General features: G+C 38.5%; 1 pseudogene; it reads right to left on the bottom strand.

Moving 5' to 3' along the window:
• Nucleotides 1-3,378: 3,378 nt before the first annotated feature.
• LOC136121964 (sperm-associated antigen 17 pseudogene) lies at nucleotides 3,379-4,709 on the bottom strand (annotated as a pseudogene).
• Between the last annotated feature and the right edge of the window lie 936 nt (nucleotides 4,710-5,645).

Consider the following 5,645-nt stretch of genomic DNA (forward strand, 5'->3'; position numbering starts at 1 on the left):
ATTTATGTTTTGGAAAGACCAATCTGGGGACAGTGGATGAGCAGTTGGAGGGTGGTGAGGCAGAGAAATTCAAGAGCTTGCAGCATTGCTCCTAGTGAGAGTTGATGAATATTAAACCAAAAGAAAGATGTTAGGAACAGAGTGGAAAGGATGCGAAGAAGAGATGTAGGGTAGATACAAATGACGCAACTGGCTGATTGATTGACTAGATATGAGGTGGGGAAAAGGAAGATTTGGGGGGAATTCCTAAGTTTCTGTCTTGCGTGGATGGTGATGTCATTGCCCAGACAGGACTACAGATGGCGATGGTGGTGGAGTCAAGCTTTGAGCCTATTGAATTTCAGTTCCACGGGAGATATCCAGGTGGAGATGTACTAGGTTGTCTGTTTCTGGGGAGTAAGTTCTGGGATCGAGAGATGGCTCGAGTCAGCAGGGAACGGCCTTCAGGCATTGGAATCTGTGGGTGACAAAAATTGCCTGGGATGATGCCTCAGAGGAGTGTGTAGATTAGAATGAGGACAAGAATCCTCAGAAACTACAAGATTCCACAAAGCTCATTGACAATTAAGTGATATAACCTGTATGTTCTACCAGGGTCCAGGCCAGAAGAATTCAACATAATTAAGCTTTGTTTTTTTCTCTCTACTTTTTCCAAGATTTTTCACTGATCTTTCTAGTCCTTCATTTATTCCCCTTCAAGTAACTGAGATTTTTCTCTCAGTTTTGTTTTTCGGAGGGTAAAAAATACAATGTTCAAAAATTTTTAATTACATTTCAAGAATCTTGTTTTCTAATTAGGATTGTCTAGTTTCTTTGGAATTTCTCATAACTGTTTTCTTATGTTCTTGTCTAAAATTCAAACAGTTCTAAATAGAAAACTTAAAAAAAAATTAAGTTAAAATAGAATATTACTTCTGATGAAGAAATAGGGATGAAGAGCTTAAAAGTGAGACAAACCTGATAAATACATCCAGAAGGGAGAAAAATACTGCAAAATCTATGAACAAAGAGCATTTTTAAGAAAGTGAAATGGACGTGTTTACTGCATCTGCTCTGGTATTTAAACGAGCTGAAGCTAAATTCTTCAGTCTTTCCCCTCAGCAGTTAGAGAGGCAGCCTGGGAAAGATTAAAGGGAAAAAACCCACTAGCTTTGCAGAAAAAGAAAATGTACAAGTCTAGTGAAGTAAAAGACATTGGCCAACTGCAAACAAGAAACCGTGGGTCACTGGGGAGAAAGACCCCCGTAGCAACCAGGAAAGAAAGAACTCCAGATAATGGACGCCACCTTGTGGAAAACTGGAGGATTCGGAGAAAATGAACCACAACAGGATTTCAGAACTTGGAGGTGGCTTAACATAATTATTATGAGATTTATTCACTCTTTCAATAACATTCATTGAGGACCTGCTATGTACAGGCACATTAATAAGTTCTAGGAATTACGTAGTAATGATTTTCAGTTAAGCCCACAAACCCAGATGTCCAAGAATTCCCACTTTATTTTTCTATAACATAATCAATATCTATATTAAACCTCCATTTCATTTGGTGATGAGAACTTAACCTTCGTCACTTTAGTGCCCCTACACCCCTTGCCCTGGTTGGGTCTGAGCTCTAGGGTTTAATTGCAGTGAGACCTCTGCATTTAGCGCTCTGCATTGCTGTCTTCTGCTGAGATGGTTTTGTTTGTCTGCTGTTTGGACATTGGCCCTCATAAGTCACTGCTGGAAAAAAAAAAAAATCTGCTTGTTTCTATACATAGGTTTCTTCGAGTCTGCCTCTTTCTCATCTACTTCCGCTACCTTCTCAGACATTCTGCTGCTCCTGTAGGGCTGTCTACTGCCCTATCTGCTTAGATACACAAACATACATTTTTACGCTGGCATCTTGAAGCCTCTTCCCTTGGTTTTGTCTAGGAACTGGGTCACAGGCCCCTTTGACCTCAGATTCTCCAGATCTCCCTTGGGCTTCCTCTGCCCCATTTTCTTGAAGCACAGAAGAGCACATTATGGTTAAATAGCCCTGTGTGACTAGGTCGTAGGCTGCATGTTGGACAGCAAAGGGAGATGAGACCACTTTGCAAAATATTTTGTATGTTGTGCTAAATAATTTTGTATGTATGCATTGCAAATAGAAGGCTGTCTCAGTGGTCTGGGTAAGTGAAGACATGATGCTGACTTGGAGCGCTAGAGAAGACTTGGTCAATTTAAGGGACACTGGGTGGTGGAACTAACTTTATTTGGCAACCCCAATCTCCTCCAGCCCAAACAACACCCGTGTGAAAATGAGACAAAGGGAGTTCCTACAGGAAGAGGCAACACCTGGGTACACAGCCTGAGGAATAGAGCGTAGTCTAGATTTCATCCCACCTCTTGGCTGAGTGCATTGATGTAGGGAATAGTCTTGCCTAACCAAACATGTTGACCCTGAATGTGGAGGTGAAGAGTGGGAGGAATAACTAGGTTGGTGCCTTTAAGAAATATGTCTGGAAATAAATCTCTATTCACTTGTTTCTTGCCCTTAAGTATTTCAGAGAATGACTCTGTAGGGTAATAAGCTGCAGTCTGGTGTGCAATGTGAGTTTCTTACCCCAGTTTTTACCCCATGAGAATATATTAATTGATCCAGCAATTCCACTCCTGGGTATGTATCCAAAGTAAATCAGAAACACTAATTTGAAAAGATACACACACCCTAATATTCATACCAGCATTATTTACAATTGCCAAGGTATGGAAGCAACCTAAGTGTCCATCAACTGATGATTGGATAAATAAGATGTGGTTTATATATGCAATGGAATACTACTCTGTCATAAAAAAGAATGAAATTTGCAGCAACATGGATGGACTTGGAGGGCATTATGCTAAGTGAAATAAATCAGACAGAGAAAGACAAATACCTTGTCCTATCACTTATATGTGGAATCTAAAAAATACAACAAACTAGTGAGTATAACCAAAAAGAAGCAGACTCTCAGATACAGAAAACAAACTAGTCAAAAATCAGTTAAAAATATTTGTATGGGTCTATTTCTGGGCTCTCTGTTGTGCTCCACTGATCTATATGGCTACCTCTCCACCAATACCACATTATCTTGATCATTGTAGCTATATGGTATACCTTAATATTGAATAGAGTGATTCCTTGCACTTTATTCTTCTTTGTCAAGATTGCTTTAGCAATTCTAGGCGTGTGCTTTTCCATATAATTTTTAGAATAATCTTGTCTAAGTCTATGGGAATATGTGCTAGGATCTTAGTAGGAATTGCATCAAACCTACAGGTCAATTTGAGTATAACTGACATCTATACTATACTGAATCTTCTAATTCATGAACACGGTATGTCATTTGTTTAGGTCCTTGATTTCTTTCATCAGCATTTTGTAATTTTCAGCATATTCTCTATATGTGTGTGGTAATAAGAATCAATACACCTGTATTGCTGACTGGCTTCTTGAAGAACCTGAAGCAGAACTTCTGACTTAAAATGTTCAGTAAAACTCCAGTCCATTAGATTACGTTGCTGCATTTTCTTTATGTCCTGTAACTCTGCTTCCACAGTCATCTTCTTGGGTTTCTTTTCAAGAGGATGAGCATTTGTGACTGCTTTATCTTTCATCTCATTGTTCACAGTCTGCTTCAAAGGCTCAGGTTGGAGCTACGACTTCAAGCTGTTCTGCTCTGATGGTTTTCTGTAAATCAGAGTCTAAGGATTTCCTATTATCCAGGTCAGAATACTTCATATTGTTAGTATCAGGCTGACTAGGATTGGAAGGTTCTTTGTTGATCTCATCATCTTGCATAGATGTTGACCAATTCTGATCCAGAAATAAAATTCTGTCTTTGATTCCACTATCTGTTTGCTGTCTGGTCTCTTGGGTATTCATTTTCATGATGTACTTTTGCCTTATCTGTTTAGCAAATCTGGCAGGGTTGTCCCATGGTATGTTGAACATCTCAGAATCTGTCCCATACATCATTCTAGAATGCTTCAGTTTCCCTTCTTCATCAACCTCAGAGAGTTTCAGGCTCTCAAAAGTAAACACTTTGAAGGCTCGTTCTACTTCATTCCAGCTCAAAACTTCACTTGTACAAAAGTGCATGAGCTCATGAATTGTAGCTAGACGTTTCGTGCTGTTCCATGGTGGGGGCAGAGGGAATTCAAGGAATTCCCACAGTGGCAACTTAGACTGCATCTTCTGCTTAATTTGAACCAGGTCAAAATTCTTTAGGTCCTTTAGCACATATTTCTTGTGGGCGAGGGCATCGTGATAGTTCAGTAGGAGAGGGCCTCTGGGCACTGGTTTGCTTTCGTTTTCCTCTTCAGATAAGAATATTTCATGGAGATTCTTTTTCTCCCTCTCTGTCAGACAGAGAGAGGGCAGGATGGACATGACGTGAACTGCAATTCTGTGGTCCAGCCCATCTGTTCTGGGAGGCGGGCTCCGCCAGACTCGGTGGGACAAGGTCTTCTTCATTTGCCACAACCTGTTCCAGCATACAATGCAGTATCAAGGGCACAGAAATGAATTCTTCTGGAATTAGATTCAGCAAATCATTGTAATATCGCATGTCTACTTCATTTGTGATGAAGGAAGCCACTGGTGGTGGTGGTGGAGCTGGAGCTTGCAGCTCTTCATATTGTTGTGTTTTCTTCTTTCCAGGGGTTACAGCAACAGTTTGTGGGGGCCTGCCTGGTAACATCTTCCCAACTCCCGTCTCTCCATCCTACTCTCACTTTTTTTCCCTTTTATTTTGTATCTATATGAGAAAATGGACATTCACTAAATTTATTGTGGTGATCATTTTATTATGTGCGTAAGTAAAATCCTGCTGTTCACCTTAAACTTATACAGCAGTGTATGTCAACTGCATCTCAATAAAACTGGAAGAAAAAAATATATAAAAAGTAAGAGTTTTAAAAATTTTGATGAAGTTCAAATTATTGATTTTTTTTGGCTTTTGTGATTTATGCTTGTTGAGTCTTAAGTAGGAAATCTTTGCCTAAACCAGTGTCTCAAAGATTTTCTTTTATGTTTTCTTTTAGAAGTTTGATAGTTTTAGCTCTTATGTTTAGGTTATGATAAATTTTACTATAATTTTTGTATATGTTGTGAAGTAACAATCAAGGTTGATTTTTGGCTTATGGCTATCTAGTTGTTCCAGCACCACTTGTTGAAAGTTTTATCCTTTACCTTTTGAGTTGCCTTCAAATATTTTTCAAAAATCAATTGTCCATATGTCTGTGGATCCATTTATGGACATTTTTTTTCCTGTTCCATTGATCTATATTTCTATCTTTACATCAGTGAAAGTCCTTCAACTTTGTTCTTCATTTTATTTTCACATTACTTATAAAATGAACTAGTCAATTTCAACAACAAAGAGCCTGCTACAATTTTGTTTAAGATTGTGCTAAATCTACAGATCAATGTAGGGGGAATTGACACCTTAACAAATTTGGTATCTCCCCACTTACTTAGGGATTCTTTTATTTCTACTAGCAATGTTTTGTAATTTTCAATGTATGTGTTCTGTACATTATTGTTCATATACCTCTAAGTATTTTACATTTTTGATGCTACTGCAAAATTTTAAAATTTCAGTTTCCAATTGTTCTTTTTTAGTATATAGATTATA

This window comes from Phocoena phocoena, chromosome 4, assembly GCF_963924675.1.
Source record: "Phocoena phocoena chromosome 4, mPhoPho1.1, whole genome shotgun sequence".
NCBI lineage: Eukaryota > Metazoa > Chordata > Mammalia > Artiodactyla > Phocoenidae > Phocoena > Phocoena phocoena.